A 16,653-nucleotide genomic window follows, 5' to 3' on the forward strand; every position below is an offset into this window, starting at 1 on the left:
ATACAGAACAGTAATTTTAAAAAATCTTGAGTACTTGTGTGGAATGGGAGGGAAAAACACAAAATAAAAACAGTGCAAAAACTAGTCAGCTAGATCTTATCTTTATTTTTTTTAACTTGGATTCTGAACTCAAGTAGAAAACTAAATGTTTAGAAACTAATAAAAACTTTAAATTTTTGTGAATAAGAAACAGAAAATGAGATGGTTGTGTATAAGATTCAGCAGTTTTCTAGATTACGGTATGCCCAGCCAAAAAGACTTTTCATTTCTTTGTTCACTTCACAGCCATATTAGAAAATAAGATTTGAGGTGCAGTTATTCTGGGTTAAGAAAGCTAGAATATTCTGTTTATTTTGCTTATTATCAATAGTTCATGAAAAATAATTTCTAATATGACATCGAGAAAAGAAAATCTGTACTTTGGTTCAGGGCCACCAGATATTGTTCTATGTAAACCATGACACTATCTAATTCAATATTTCATATATGCTGTTTCCAGACAATGAAGAGCCTAGAGGAAAATAAAATATCAGAATCAGATCAGTGGTTGGTTTGTTTTGTTGGTGTTTGTTTGTTTTGTTGGGCTTTTTTGTTTATTTGGTTTTGTTTTATTTTGTTTTAGGACTGGATTGTGCAGAATCTTTCTACATATCCAAAAGAGATGAAACCATTTGGAAAGTTAGCATATTATAGAATAACCATTGAAAGAGTAAGTTAGCATGGTTGTTTCATCACAACAGATTAATACACAAGTAGATAAGGACATTATACAGGTACTAGCAACTTGGATGGAAATTTTTTTTACATCTTATACTTTCACAGGTGTGATATGCAGGCAATGGTATGTTATGAACTCGGAGACCATGAATCACTGCTGCAGAAGGAGGGGAAATATGTCATAACAGACCTTCTAAAAGTTAAGTATTCAAATATTCTCCCTCCTTCTCTCCGCTCTGAACACATGTTGTTGCAGAATGGCTGTGTGATCATGGCCATGACTCCCTTAAAGATCTTTGTGAAACAAAGTTAGCGTAAGTTAGCTGAAGCAGGCCTTGCAGCTATGCTGAGGCATGCTGATAAGGAAGCTGAGAAAAACACTGACCTTGTGCCTAATGTTGTAAATAACTTTGAGGAATTCGCGTAGACAAGAGAGGAAAAAAAAATATGTAGCTAGCTATCCGCAGAAACCGCAAGTAGGAGGACGTATGAAAATGTAACCCTTTAGAGCTTAGCCAATCAGCAGATGACTAGTAGGCATAATTAACTGGAACTGTATATAAGACATAATCGCGCCGTAATAAATCGAAGCTTGCTTTATCACTCACATTGAGTCGGCCGCTTGCTTCCCCTCGCTCGTCAACATGTCATTTGTTACAGGAAGAGAATGATAAATTGTTTTGCATTCACAACCTTAGACAAACCTAACACATTCAGCAGTAGCTTCATTTGTTTCTTATCTTCAGATTCCTAATACAATTTACTGTTGGAGTTAATCTGGAAAAAAATACATGTATTATTCTTTTTCACACTTCATGAATTAAGTAACACAATAAAATCGTTCCATCCCTTGATAATCTCTGAGGTAACCTTTGATCCTTGTTTCAGATATCCTCTGTTCCTTTAACATGCCTATACCTTTTCATTTGTGTAAGAAAAAATAATTTGCTCCCTCTATTAAACTGAATATTATTTGTGAATCTGATCCAATGCATCACTTAGTTACACTGTTCCTGTTGTCTCTTTGCAGATTAACTATGGGTCTTGTAGATTAATTGTTCTTGATAGAAAGTCAGAACAAAACCAATTTTCTATGCCATTCTTCTATGAAGTTAAGAGTCAGTGATTCTGCTTTCCTTTTACTCTTACTATTCTTGGTTTTCTGTCTCACTGTATAAGAGTTTCTTGCTGTATAAAAGAATTGAAGACTTTGAAGTATGATGGCCAAATTTGGGTCAATAAAATAAAGCTCTCTACTGTGTAGACAACTAGAATATAAGAATGTATGTCTGAGATGCACACTAGGAATCACTAAAAATGGACTTTCGCTTTTAATGGTGTAGTATTTTCAGTGTTACAGAGCATACCTAAAACCTGGTTGCCTACCCCAAAAACCTCCAGCACAGGTAAGTGTAATGCCTGATCATATGTACCTCCAAGTACATGTAGGCAATTCTTCAGTGATCATACAATAATATCTCATGAAAACACTTGATTTATCAGAAATTTTATGTTCTTAGCATCATTTGAGGCAAATTATACACCCTACCTTGAAGTCCTGTCAGGAGGTGGGAGTGCTGCAAAAAAGTGAAGTAATAATAGGGAGTACAACTAAACGAAAGGTCTTAGTAGTACTCACTAGCAGTAGTGGCATCCCTGCAGCTAGCCTAAGACTTGTTATTTAGTGATTCTTATCTACATTATAAGAGCTTCACAAATACTGTAAAGTGTTCAGGATACTCTATCTTTTGCATGTTGAAGTTACTGTTGTGTAATTTTATTAAAAGGTTTTGCTTTCACTGACTTGTTTTTGAAATCTCAAAATAATAAAACCAAGAAGTAATAAGAACTAAGTGTATAAAGTATGCTAAGAAGCTACCACCTTAATCTGGTAAAGTGGATTTAATGTTAGCCTGCTTTCCCTAATTTTACATGCTTTCAGACACGCAAATAATTTAATTTTCCTTACAAGAAAAGAAAAGGAGAAAAAAGAAGGAAAAACTCCACAAGACCAACTTTCCTAAACTCAACATCTCTTAGATAAATTTGAATGAGTAATTCCTTTCTAGCTGGACAATTCTTCTTTGGATGAAGTTACAGTGGTGCTATCTAAACTTTATGTTACTGACATAATCAGAATAAAACAATAATTAACAAAATCGGTCAGCTTAAAATCAGAAAAATATAAAAGTCGTTATGACATTCAGCTGTATATATTAATTCTGTTAGTGTCAACTCTACAGTTTATATGGCTTTAAATAAATGAATTTAGGCAAAATGAAATTTTTGTTTCTTCTTAAAAGTACATAACAGTATGCAAAAGATTGAAACAGATAAAGATTTAGTCTTATATTTAGATAAATCTGAAGGACAGGTATTAACAGATCAGAGAAGATATGTTTATTTCTCCAAATAAAAATAGTCTGATTTCATGTACTGTGTATCAAACTGAAAATTCAACATTAATCTTTATTATTATCTAGGAAATTGAGGTTTTTTTATTTGAACTCGTATTTTGCAGATACCTATGCGAACACACAACACCTCCTGAAACCTATGGGATTTCTATGTAAGGTTATGAATGTAGTCTTTTAAATCAATATATAAGACTGGAATCAAGCCATAAGAATTAACTTGTAAATGCTTGAAAACCTTCGGTAAATAACAAATAATTTCTAAAAGTTATGAAATTGAGATATTAAATTAATTTTGTCCCCTTTGAAAATTCCAATCCCAATATTTTTAGTACAGGACACCCACTGTTGGAATCTCTGAAAGCCTTGTCTTATTTTAATTAGGTTGTATTAGTCCCACATTGATTTAGAGCACAGGCCTTGGTACCAATTCAAAGTCTTAGGAACAAATAAGTGTCCCATAATTCAATCCAGTTGATCTGGGTCCTGAGAAACCCAACTAAGAAAATATCCAGCAAATAGACCCCTTGCAAAATGTTTCAACAATGGATAAACAGCGCTCATATCATTTGAACGAAGCAGACAATCTTTTGCAAAATCAGTCCAATAGGTAACCAGTATTAACTGTAGCTTACTAGCATCCATTTCCAGCTGTACATTCTTGTAGTCATTTCATGCAACTTCTCTATTCAATTCTTGCCACTAAGCTAACAAAACATTTTGTATGCTTTTTAAAAAATAAACAATTTTTTCTTAGCATGCATCTTCCAATTCTTGGAATTAAAAATAGTATTTATTAACACTAATGTATTCTTATGAGCATCTGATAAACATGAAAATTGTCTATTGGGCACAGCTCTGCTTTATGCAGGACACATTTATGCAAATTCCTGGCTTATCTTCATTGTTTAATATGGTTATAATTTTAATAGCAATGTTTGTGTTCTTAAATATTAACCTGGAAGTGGCTTGGAATGTTTCAATATATTTTCCAGTAGAAAAACCAGCTTTTTTCAAAACAGAATCTTAGTATAGTCACATGTTGATTTTGATTCAGTGTTCTGAAATAGCAATGTAAAAGAACTTAAAATATGAAAATGGGAGCAATAGTTTGGGGAAAAAAAATCACTTTCTGGTTTGAGTTTACTTCTACTTTTCCATCTGTACCAGAAATTAAAACAAATAAAAGTAAACCCAAGGAAGATAATATGCAGTATGAATATTCTTGAAATTTGGTGTATAAAATATATTAACTTATAATACATTTCCTAAGATTTTCTGTTAGGATTATTAAAGTTATATCCAGTTTCAGTTTGGGACAGAGCTCATCCTTGGCCACATTTATCTGAGAACTTATGCAAGCCATTGATACTTTAAAAACAATTACCATAGACATATTACCTTTCAGAAATCCTATCAAGTTTTACTAAAAAGCTTCCACCTATGTATCCTAGCTCCTTTACTGATTTTTCTCACCCATGTGAAGAATATTCTGAATATAATTCTCTGCTCTGGAATTCCCTTTAATTTTTCAGTTAATACTATAAAATATGTCTGAAACTGTAACTTTCCTTTATTTTGATTTGTCTCATCCTGTGACATACCCTATTTTAACAGGTACAAATTACTTCAGAAAAATGTGGACATAGCATTTTCCACTAAGGCAAAGTTTTACTTCTGTGCTCTCTGCTGATAAGGACAGATGAATTTTGGCATACTTCTATGCAAATACACACATATAACCTCAAAACCAGAGCTACCTGAACCTTTGGTCAGCTGATTCTGTGCTCATGTGTAGTCATGCCTGCAGGCACCTGTGTGCTTGTGTGCATTTTAGCTTTTATCTTCAAATGATCTAAGTCTTCAGTGGGATTGCCTCTTACTTTAATGTTCCCTCGGAGTCTATATACACTTATGGAATAAAATTGTAAATGTATATGTATTACAAAATGCATTGCAAACAGTCTTACCCAGCTCTGTCACTGAATAAACTTATGTGTGTTCTTGATTTCATCTTTCAGAAAGTCCTTTCATGACTTACAAACTGGTTATAGACAAGCAATCAACTTGTCAAGTCTAACAAGTTAATTCATTTCAGCTCCTTTGCTGTAAATTCCTGCATACCTAGCATCTAGTCTAAGCCTAAGACAAATTCAAACTAAATTACTCGGTGAAAGATAATAGACTATCTCAAATTTATCATGAAGTAACACAGTCAGTTAAAACAGAGCAGCACATTCAGGGTAATATCATGCTATATAGCATGTCCTACAGTAACTTGCATGTGCGTTCAGATGCAGAAATATTCTTATGACTGCAAAGCACATTTTTTTTATTAGAATTAAAATATCCAGATCAGTAGTGTCCATTAGGATGACTGAGAAGATCTATTCCCATGATTCTCCTAAAGTTACAGAATCACAGAATCAACGAACCACAGAATGCCTGAGGTTGGAAGGGACCTCCAGAGGTCATCTGGTCCAGCACGCCTGCTCAAGCAGGGCCAGGTGTTTTTTGAATATCTCAGGGAGGGAGATTTCACATCCTCTCTGGGCAAGCTGTGCCAGTGCTCAATCACCCTCAGTGTAAAAAAGTGTTTCCTTACATTGAGACAGGACCTCCTGCATTTCAGTTTGTGCCCATTGCTTCTGATTTTGTTACTGTTACTGCTGAACTGTTAAAACCAAGGTTCTATCCATTTGTAGCTGCAGAAGGATAAGCCACATCCTTTAGGTGATAATTGGAAGTGTAGAAGTTGTGTCAATTACTGGTTTTCCTACTCAGCATGTATTATGGGGTTCTTTCAAGTTATATTTAAAATCATATTTAAAATGCATGGGAGCTAGGAAGTGATATATATTTTTCTCTCTTATTTCATCTAACAAAGACATAAGCTATGGAACTTCAGTCATAGGGGCAAGCAGGAAAAACTGATCTGCATCTTTTTTCTTTTCCTTTCATTTAGACTTCTATTCACTTAAACTCGAGTTCAGCTTTGCTTGAGAGTTAAGTAAATGGTACCTGTTTTGGAAAATGTTTTGTGACACTTGGAAAGCTAAGGCAACTGTTTCGGTGATCCACTTTTCCAGTGTCTCTTACATAGGCTTCTACTGGTTTTTTTGTCCATTAGTATTTGTCTGTTTTCTTCCTTGTCAATGAATAAAATAAGATGAAATCATTAGTATGCATACCAGAATTTAATAACAATTGATGATATTCTGATTTTCGGCACTGAAAAGAAAAAAAGTCTCTAAAGTTGAAAGTCTCTAAAACTAAGAATACTTGCATAGCATAAATAAATTGTGCTATGTACTGTTTGGCACTTTTATACTGTGGGTTTGGAAGATCTGGGTATGCCACAGGTCAATAGGTAGATCCCTATACGTTAAACATTGTGTTTAGAGACAAAAAATAAACATTTTTAAATTACAGATATTTAATTTCACACTGAATTGGCACTTTGAATTCAGGAGACAAGGAAAGTGTCAGAAGGTACCTAAGAAAGTTCAGTATAGTATTGTCTACATGTTATGTTTAAAATATTGAGTCCTGGAGTAAATTAATCAGCTGTCTTGAAACATAAATTATTAAAAGTGCACTTCAGCCTATGTTAAAGTTCTTTGCTCCCTGTAATAATGTTCTTTGCAGTTTATATTCTTCTCTATCGTATGTCCACAGAAAATTCTTCACTGAGACTGTGGTGGACTCTGTTTTAATACTTATTTACAAGAAACATGTATTTTCAAACATGTGTTTTATTAAAAGTCTGCTACCTGCCTGCCTCCCAAAATTCTCTTTGTTTCTTGCCCCTATCAATCACTTTTATAATTATTTGAAAAGACACTTGAAAATAATTTGAATACTGACATATTTATTCTATACTAAATGTTCCAAGAAAAGAAACAGAAATAAAGAAGAGCAAGGGTCAGAGTTCTCCATGTGAAACAGGAGAAGGAAAAAGGCTGGGAAAAAATAAGGCATTATTATGACTTCTTTGGGGAATAATTACAGGGTCATCTATAGTAGTCTTCCTTAAGGAATTAAGTTTACACAGTTTGACCAGTGTAAATGGATTAATGTATTTCTATAAATAAGGTAATTATTACTTTATAAATTTTATAAATATTTATAAAATTTATATTGTACTGCAGGAATTATCTGGATTGTCAGGTATCAATATTTTGAATTTACCTTACAGTGGAGGAAGGAAGTAGATAACCCATTGAATTGTGTTATTCTGAATTCTATTACTCTATATTAAAAGGGCTCCGGAAGCAGAACAGAAAGTAAATACTGAAACTATCCTTATTTACTCAGGAAGCTTTAGTTTCATGCCTTAGTGTCTGTAAGTAAGGAGGACAAAAGGAACTGAGAACCAGTTTTCCTTACTTATTTACAGAATTAAGTGCCATGAAAGTATAATTAATTTGGTAGAATGTGTATATAGTGAGAATATCATCTTATCTTCCTATGAGAAAGGGGAACACAGCTTTGGTGCTCAGACTTTTTATTAATACTAAGTATGTAGTAAATTCTGTATCTGTAAATAAAACCAAGCAAAACCAAACCAAAACACAAAGTATAACTAATTTTAAAATAGAATTATTTTTTAATATAAATGGTGATGAATACCTTAATAGATATTTGCATTAATGCATTTTACATGCAAATTTAAAATGATATCTAATTTCAGCTTAGGTCACAGTTCAAATTGATCCTACTGTAACTATTAATTAAAAAAACCCAAACCATAAAAATTCTATAAACAATCATGATAGTATTCAGTTAATGTTTATGCCATCTTTCTCTTTAGGAAATTAAATAATGATTATTACATTTTGGCTAACATGAAAACAATGGACGCTACGCTGTGTACTTTCAAAATGTTTCAGTGAGTGAGTAAAATCACTATTTTGTAGAATTTGCCTTGACTGACTGGGATTTTACTATGTTTGGCACTATGTCTGTTCCTAGCATAATAGGAATCTCATGTTCTTGGAAGAGAAATACGAAGTTCTGCACCTGGGATTTGATAACTTCATGATCCAGGAGAGGCTGGTGACCAACCAGTTGGAAAGCAGCTTTGCAGAAAAAGACCTGGCAGTTCTGATGAACAACAAGCTGAACATGAGCCAGCAATGAACACTTGTGGGGAAAAAAAAAAAAAGCCACCAGCCTACAGTTGCATCAGGAAGATGGCTGTCTAGCGGGTGGAAGGAGGTGATCCTTTTCCTGTAACCAGCATGGACAAAATATGTCTGGAGTGCTGAGTCCAGGACTGGGTTCCTCAGTACAAGGGAGACATAGATGTATCGGAGCAAGTACAGACAGGGGTCAGAGGCCACAAATATTATTTAGGGGACTGAAGAATCTGTCACATGCGGAAATGCTGAGAGAGCTAGGACTGTTCAGCCTGGAGATGAGACCTCAGAGAAAACTTATAAAATTGTATAAATATTTGATGGAAAGGAGTAAGGAAGATAGAACCTCTACTCAGTGTGGCCCAGTGATGGGAAAAAAGCAATGGACGCAAATTTTTTTCAGGTTCTACTGAAATACAGGAATTTCAATTTAATTTTTTTAAAAAAAAACAACCAAACACAACCCAACAAAACAAAGAACAGCAAAACCCCAAACACTACTCAAGCAAAACAAAACAAATCAAATCTTTGTTTTTTTTTTACTGTGAGGATGTTCATACATGGAAACAGACTGCCCAGACAGACTGTTGAAGCTCAGTCCTTGGAGATATTCAAACCTGATTGGACATGGTCCTGAGGACCCTGTTCTGGATTTCCCTGATTTAAACAGGATGATTGGGCTGGATGATCTCCACAGGTATCTTCCTACCTCAATCGTTCTGTAATTCTGTAATATAGGTCTCTCTGAGAACATACAGCCCAGTTTTGTATCAACTAATATTGTTGTCAATATTAGGTTGTTGACACTTGTGTATTGACAAATGCATATTGTAAATTGTCACAGCATATATATATAAGCAAGTCTCAGCTCATTACATAATGAGAGATATGAAGATTTCTATAGATTAAGGTATTCTGTCATACTTTATCTTTGTGCCTTTGTTTCCTTTTGTTGAAGGGTTGTTGTTTTGTTGTTTTTTTTTCCTCATTCCCCAACTTTATATCCTGTGGATCATTTTATTACTTCTGAAAACCATACATTACAGAAATTCTTCAGTTTTGAAACTAAACCAAAGATAATTAAAATCAATAGCTGTATGGTGCATGTACAAATAATCTGAGTGAGTAGAACCCATTGTTCAGCTCAAAAAATTGTGTCTATCAGCTAATAATCTCAATGTCTATGTCAGTGTGAAAAAATACCAATTTCCCACTGAACATACAGTTTTCAAAATGCGTTGGGTTTTGGCACCCACTGTAGATGTTCCCCTACTTTTGCTTGTAGAGTTACAACTTGGCTACATTCAGTGAGCTATTCACTAGATATAGTTTGTCCTACAGTAATTTTTTAAACACTTATTGAGGGAAATTAATAGTCTACTAGAGACAATTATGTATCAAATAGATTTTATAACCTATGAACAATGAACAGTCTGTGCTACCCATATGGTGAACCATCTGAACTTTATAAGGTATAGAATCACTATTCATCTTGTTCTTTCTCTCAGAACAAACGGGAAAATAACACATCAGCCTTCATAAGAAGTGTCTAACTGAGGTTTGTTAACTGAGGCCTCAGAAAGGCATGAACCATTTCCATAATGGGACATTGTTGTTGACAGAACAGGTATAACAAAATTGACCGAGAAAGCTGTCTTTCCTCACCACACTATGGTAAAATAGTGAGATCCAAAGACTCAAAGTCTATATTGGCAATATACAATCATACATGTGTTTAGTCATCAAATTATTAGAATTTTTGGTAATTTTGGTAACTTTCCTATCTTTCCATATACCCTCCTCCAGTTCTGAATCATTCTAGAGAGAAACAGGCAAAATCAGACTACTAAACTAAACACCTCCACCACTGAACAGTCTATTGAATGAAAAAAAAAAAAAAATTATCCTGGAGACACAGTTCAAGCCCTAAAGAAAATATGTTTGAAAATATATTGATGAAAAGTGCAAATTTCTGAAATTGCATTGTGTTGAAGTCATCACTACCTTCAGCAGTCTAGAAGTCCTTTCTGAATCTCAGGTTTTGTATACCAAATATTTTGCTTTATTCTTGGGAATATTATTTAAATGCATTTCTGCTACATTTCTACATTACATTTTCTAAACAACTTGCAACTGCACTCTGGTAAGCCTTGCTTCCTGAATTTTTTGTTTGTTTTTTGCCTTGAAGGGAGAATTGGCAGCAAATGGTTAATGTTGTGTGAGATTTATGTCTTTGGCAAGATGAGAGCTTTTTGTTTCAAACTTCTTTGAATGTTTTTGTCTTTTGTTCTGGCATATTACATTTTTGTAAGTTTTCTATGTGATGACTTCTTTAAAAGAAGTTGCTTAAAACATCCAACTTGGTTGTAATGCTGTTGTTCATTTCCTATTATTTTAGAATAGCACTTGCAGGAATGTGCTCACTGATAATTTCACTGATATGCTGATAATTTCAATGTTTTGAAAAATGTTACCACTATTTTTTTCAGTAAAGAACATTTCCACTCCTTCAAAGCATAAAAATACTGTTCTGCTTTTAAGCAGAGAGTATTATACAGAACAGAGTATACTAAGTCAAGTTCTGTTACTATTCTGCAGCTAGTAAGCATATATTGACTTTTTTAGATCAGTATTAAGCTTATTGACTGGAGGATTTAATATTTACAGTATCTTGCCAGAATCAATATGATGACCTTAAGGAGGGAAAGAAAATGTCTTTGACTCAACTAAATAATAATGTTTTCCATTTGTAGCAGAAGCCTGATGATATTTAAATATATCTAAGGTGAAAAATTTGGAATGCAGCTACAGTTAACAGCTCATCATTCTTTGTGTCTTGAAACTTCAATTCTTTCAACACAGAAAAATACTGTTTTTGAAAATATCCATGGCACTGCTAATACTATCTGATGCTTCAAGTCCTTTTTTGAAAGACAACTGATGTCACGTGAGTCCACAGACATTAATTTCAGAGTAATTCTATTTTATTTTATGTTTTTAACATGTAAAGTGTTCCTTTCACTTTTTTTGCTAGCTATTGGTGCAAATTAGAATAATCTCAAAGTAGATGGGATTTGTTCATATTAATTTAGGCACAGTGGCTTTAAAATGCTTTGGAGCTCCTATTCAGTTCGCGCTTTTTGTAACAGAGAGGATCAGAAAACTTCATAAGAATCCCATGAATTCTTTGTGGTTTAAAACCCTATTAATTTATTAAAAATAAGTAGAACACAATACAATACAATAATATACTATCTCATAATATAATAAACATAACATAATATGATATGATATAATATATAACATAATATCATATAATTAATATAGGTTATGGATTATTTGTTTGACAATTTCTGTAATGTTGGCTTTAGGGAATATGCTTAATTTTAGTCAGTTTATAATAATAATAGTAATAGTAATAATAATGGTAATAATAATAATAATAATACCTAAATATTTAAAATTTTGCCAAACAGCTTACCTTACACTGAATTAGCAATGTTCATTGCCCATCAGTATCCAGACCAAAACAATCTGCTACACAGTGGCTTTTTTAACAAAACCACATAGAATAATATCAAAGTGGTGATGCCATACTTCTTAATAATTTTACGCTTATGTAGCAATGTATAAATACTAAATAATTATGTATTTATTTTTCGGCTATTAGTGTATGATATAATTATTTAATTAAGAAAATATATCCATATTTTCATATATTGTTTTTCCAGTGTTTATATTATTCCCTTCTTTCCTCTTTTCTTTTAGAGATTCTAAACATTAGAAATGTCAGTGGAAGATCATCCAAGAAGCCCAAATTGAGGAAACTGAAGTAATTTAATTTTTCTTTTAAAATTTGCTCCATAGATGTTTAAATATTAGAGCTGCTAATAGGTCAGAGTATTCTGGTGTTTATAGTCAGATTTCAATTAATTTTGAGAATACGTTGCAGAAAATTTGGAAACAGAAAAAGAGAAAAAAGCAGCATATGAATTATCCCCACTCCCCAGATGGATTTAAAAAACTTTCTGAAAGGAAAAGCTATCATTGCTCAGGTGCAAAAAAAAAGTTTTGCTCATTTCCAGATGTTTTTAGAGATGTTAATACCTAAATATTTTTATAACAATATCTGGCTACTTTGCTCTTTGGTTTTCTGCTCTTCACAACTTGATATATTCATGAAGATACAAAAAAATCTGTAATATACCTGTCAAATGGAAGTATATTCAATTTTGTATTTGAAATATTTTCCAAGAAATATAAAATATTAAACAAAAAATAATGCTAGTACCCTGGTAACAGAGAAGGCTACAATCTATTATAGGGAAAAATAATGTTCAAAAAAGAGAATTTGTATCTTTAGATATACTTTGAATGTTTTTTACCTATTGCATATACCTTCTTTTAAGTTAAAACTTTCAGAAATAATACTAAATGTGCAACATAATCACATGTTGAATTACAGTGTATTCATGGAGAGATTTGTCCAATCACTTTAAGATTGACAGCTTCTGTATCAAATACCATATTAAATGGACCTTAAATTCTGCCTTTAAACTACACCCCTATGTCATAGCTCTTTTCCTACAGTTACATCCTGGAAAGTATAGAAACTAATGTATGTATATTATTGATAAATATATAAAATGCTGGCATAGATTAGAGAAATACTTCCTGAATGTCATAAACAGGTATATGAGGGATTTCTCTGCTTGATTTCTAGGAGAAAAGAAAAAATCATTTTTGGGGGATATGATTTAATAATTAATTAAAAAAATAGTTTATCTTTTAAAAGAAATACAAATTAAGTAAGGAAGGTGACTTTTACCTCTGAGCCCAGGTACTCTGACAAATTACTCTAAGATTCTTTTGGTCAGTCAAATCCATATAATTCAGGATTGTCTATTAATGGAATTGCACATTGTCTGTCATGTTGATGCTCTGTAACCAAAGCAAGTCTGCAAAGATGTTTCATTGAATACTGATACAAAGAAAAAAACCAAACCAACAACCCAAAAAACCCCAAAACACCACACCCCCCCCCCCCCCAAAAAAAAAACCAACAAAAAATGCATATTACAGCTAAATTTTATTTACACTAGTAGTTCTGCCTTGTGGTGCAACATGATACAAGTATACATCAAATAATTATCTTTCAAAATATTTGTTTCATATTTGGATGTGTTGCATATGTTTTCTGATAGTCTGAAATTTAAATGCCTACATGTGCAAATCTTAGCATGACTAATCTAATGAAATCTTCCAATCTCTAAAATTAACATGAATTTAACACAAACAAAAGAGTAGAAAGTATGTTAACATATCTTAAAACTATGTAGGGTGTTTTGGATTTGTTTGTGTTTTTAAAATTTTTCCTTGTATTTGGTTTAAGACAAGGTTTGGTGCAAATCAAGGTGTGGATATTTGTATACATCATATTCTCACCTGTGTAATGCTGTGTAATGCAGACTGTCTACTGTTCCTGATAAAAGTTAAGTGCTACTGAAAGGTACTCAGCACCTCTTGTGAACAGTCTGAATTTGACAGAAGAAATACAATTGCTTCTCTGCCCACAGACATGTTATTTAAGACTGTTACCCAACATGTAGCCATACTCATAAGGTTGATTCAGGAGTAATTAATGATTGCCTGATTTGGAAGAGTGTGAAATATGATACAGGAACTTATCCCGGCTATCTGCATTATATCACTGTTCACCCTTCACAAATCCTTGATTTTAACAATCTGAGGTTTCTTACTTATTTTAGTGATCTTAAACACATAAATATTGCCTAAAAGGACTGATTAAGATGCAAAAAACAAACCCTAACAAAAAACAAAAAAAAAAAACAAACCAGGGAAAGGGTAGAAGAGGAAAATCAAACAACACAGCCATCACAAATTAAGCTGTTGCCTGAGGAGCAGAATGAAAGTAAATATGTAAAAAAGGTCTGAAAAAAATTCATTAATGGATATCCGGTATATTTCTTCCATGATACTCTACAGAAACTACTAAAACTTAACTGATTAAAAATGTTTATTTTGGAAAATAGTAATTTTTAGCTAAAGTTCAGCAAAGAAGTAATAGAAATATGGTAAATGTTTATTTCCCTCCATTTACTCTGTATCTATAAACGAGAAGAAAATAGCTTTGTCATGTAAATAACATTTATTAACATTATGTGTGACAACTATAAAAAAAAGTAAACTGATGCAATTAGAAAAAAAAAAATGTGTCCGAATGTAGCACTTTTAATGGACATGAAAGCTGAACCTTCATTAAAGCAATATGACTTGCTGCAAAATAATAGCTATATAACTTGATTAAGGGAACAGTTGCAGATGCTTCTTAGGATTTTGAATTGCTTTTAGAAGCTATATTTTGATGGGATTATTTAAGATAGCTTTTTTAGTTTCTCAGCCATAAGGCCTGACCTTTATGATATTTTGACTGGGAATATCCATTACCTCTGATCTGAACACTGAGATAACAGAGATAATGAGACGTTGAGGTTATAGTTGATACTCGGAAAATAACATAATGGACTGGATTGGAAGATATTTATGAAATAACAGATGAATTAATAAATGAATATGTGGAAGGGAACTGGAATGTGCCATGATTATTTTTGCAGATGAATACATATATTATGGTAGGTTACAGGCATTCTCTGTTCAACAAAAGCAATAAACACTCTTCCACATTTTTGTGTATCCTGAAACAATGACTTGAAAGATGAATATTAATGTTTCTCAGATGATGGGAGAAATTAAAAAATTGACAAATTCTTCTAATGCAAATTACACAGTATTTCAAACTTCAGATTAAATAGTAGCTTAGAGAAATGATAAATTATTTCTTATCATAATGTTTATCATAAATTATTTAGTACTGGTCAGTACTAGGACTGGTGCCACTTAACATCTCTGTTGATGACATGGACAGTAGGTTTGAGTACACCCTCAGCATGTTTGCTGACAGCACCAATCTGAGTGGGGCGGTCAACACACTGGTGGGAAGGGATGACATTGAGAGAGACCCTGACAGGCTTGAGAGGTGGGTCCGTGTGAACCTCATAAAGTTCAACAAGTCCAAGTGCAAGTTCCTGCATGTGGGTCAGGGAAATCCCCAGTGCAAATACAGGCTGGTCAGAGAGTGGATTGAGAGCAGCCCTGAGGAGAAGGACTTAGGGCTATTGGTGGGTGAGAAGCTCAACATGGTCCAGCAACATGAACTTGGAGTATAGAAAGCCAACTGTATCCTGGGCTGCATCAAAAGAATCATGACCAGCAGGTTAAGGGAGGTGGTTCTCCCCCTCTACCTGCTCTCATGAGACTCCATCTGTAGTACTGCATTCAGCTCTGGAGCTCCAAACATAAGGAGGACATGGACCTGTGGGAGTGAGTCCAGAGGAGGGCGATCACGACGATGATCAGAGGGCTGGAGCACCTCCCTGGTGAAGACAAACTGAGAGAATTAGGCTTGTTCAGCCTGAAGAAAGGAAGGCTCAGGGGATTCTAGGACTTGTTTATACTTCATTCTCAGATCCTCTCAAGAATAATTTACTTTATTTCATTGTTGTGTGTAGAGAGCTGCAGCTGGCTAAGCAAAAGTATGTCTGTCTGTTCCAAGCATTTGCTTGGAATATTGTATCTAAAAGGCTCTATCAGAAAATTTTATGAAGGCTTGTGCCATTCTGTGAGCTCAATGTAAGTGGCACTGCCCCATTCATTTTTACCTTTGAGGTCTGCTTATTTCAAAACTGCACCCGGCATTATGTCATATTCATTCTGCAGTCTAACAGACCCTTCACACTCTTTGAGATTCTATCAAAAAGGTATTGAGCCACACTCTTGCAATCGGCCTGCTTAAGCACAATTTGGCTATTTGGACTAATGGCAAAACAGAAGGAAACAGAAGAAATACACAGCACAGAGTGCAAAATGATCATAAAAGCATAGTTTGAAGCATAAACTGAAAAGGGACAGTTTTTGTGGTTTTATTTTTTTTAGAGTTTAATTCTCTCTAAAACAGAACTGGTGTGTATATGCCAGCTGATTCATTGGAAGCTGAAAAAATGCTTCCTTTTTTCCCCTCCCTTCCTCCTCACTCCACTCCTCTAAGTACATTTTTTTTTTCCTACAGTAATGAGCCAAAACAATAGGAAATCAAAACTAGTTTCTAAAATTCATGACTGCATGATCAGATTTCATAGAGAAGTAATGACACCAAAAGAGAAATGAATGGGTCCAAACAGAACAGTAGTGAAAAGGTAATGTTCAGAAAAATATGATTTTGAAAACTTTTTAATCTGTTGACTGCTAAAATATCAAATATGCAAATATTATTTTAGATATGAGTGCTGTACTGAACTGCACAT

Source organism: Falco cherrug, chromosome 1 (assembly GCF_023634085.1).
Source record: "Falco cherrug isolate bFalChe1 chromosome 1, bFalChe1.pri, whole genome shotgun sequence".
In the NCBI taxonomy this organism is placed as follows: Eukaryota; Metazoa; Chordata; class Aves; order Falconiformes; family Falconidae; genus Falco; species Falco cherrug.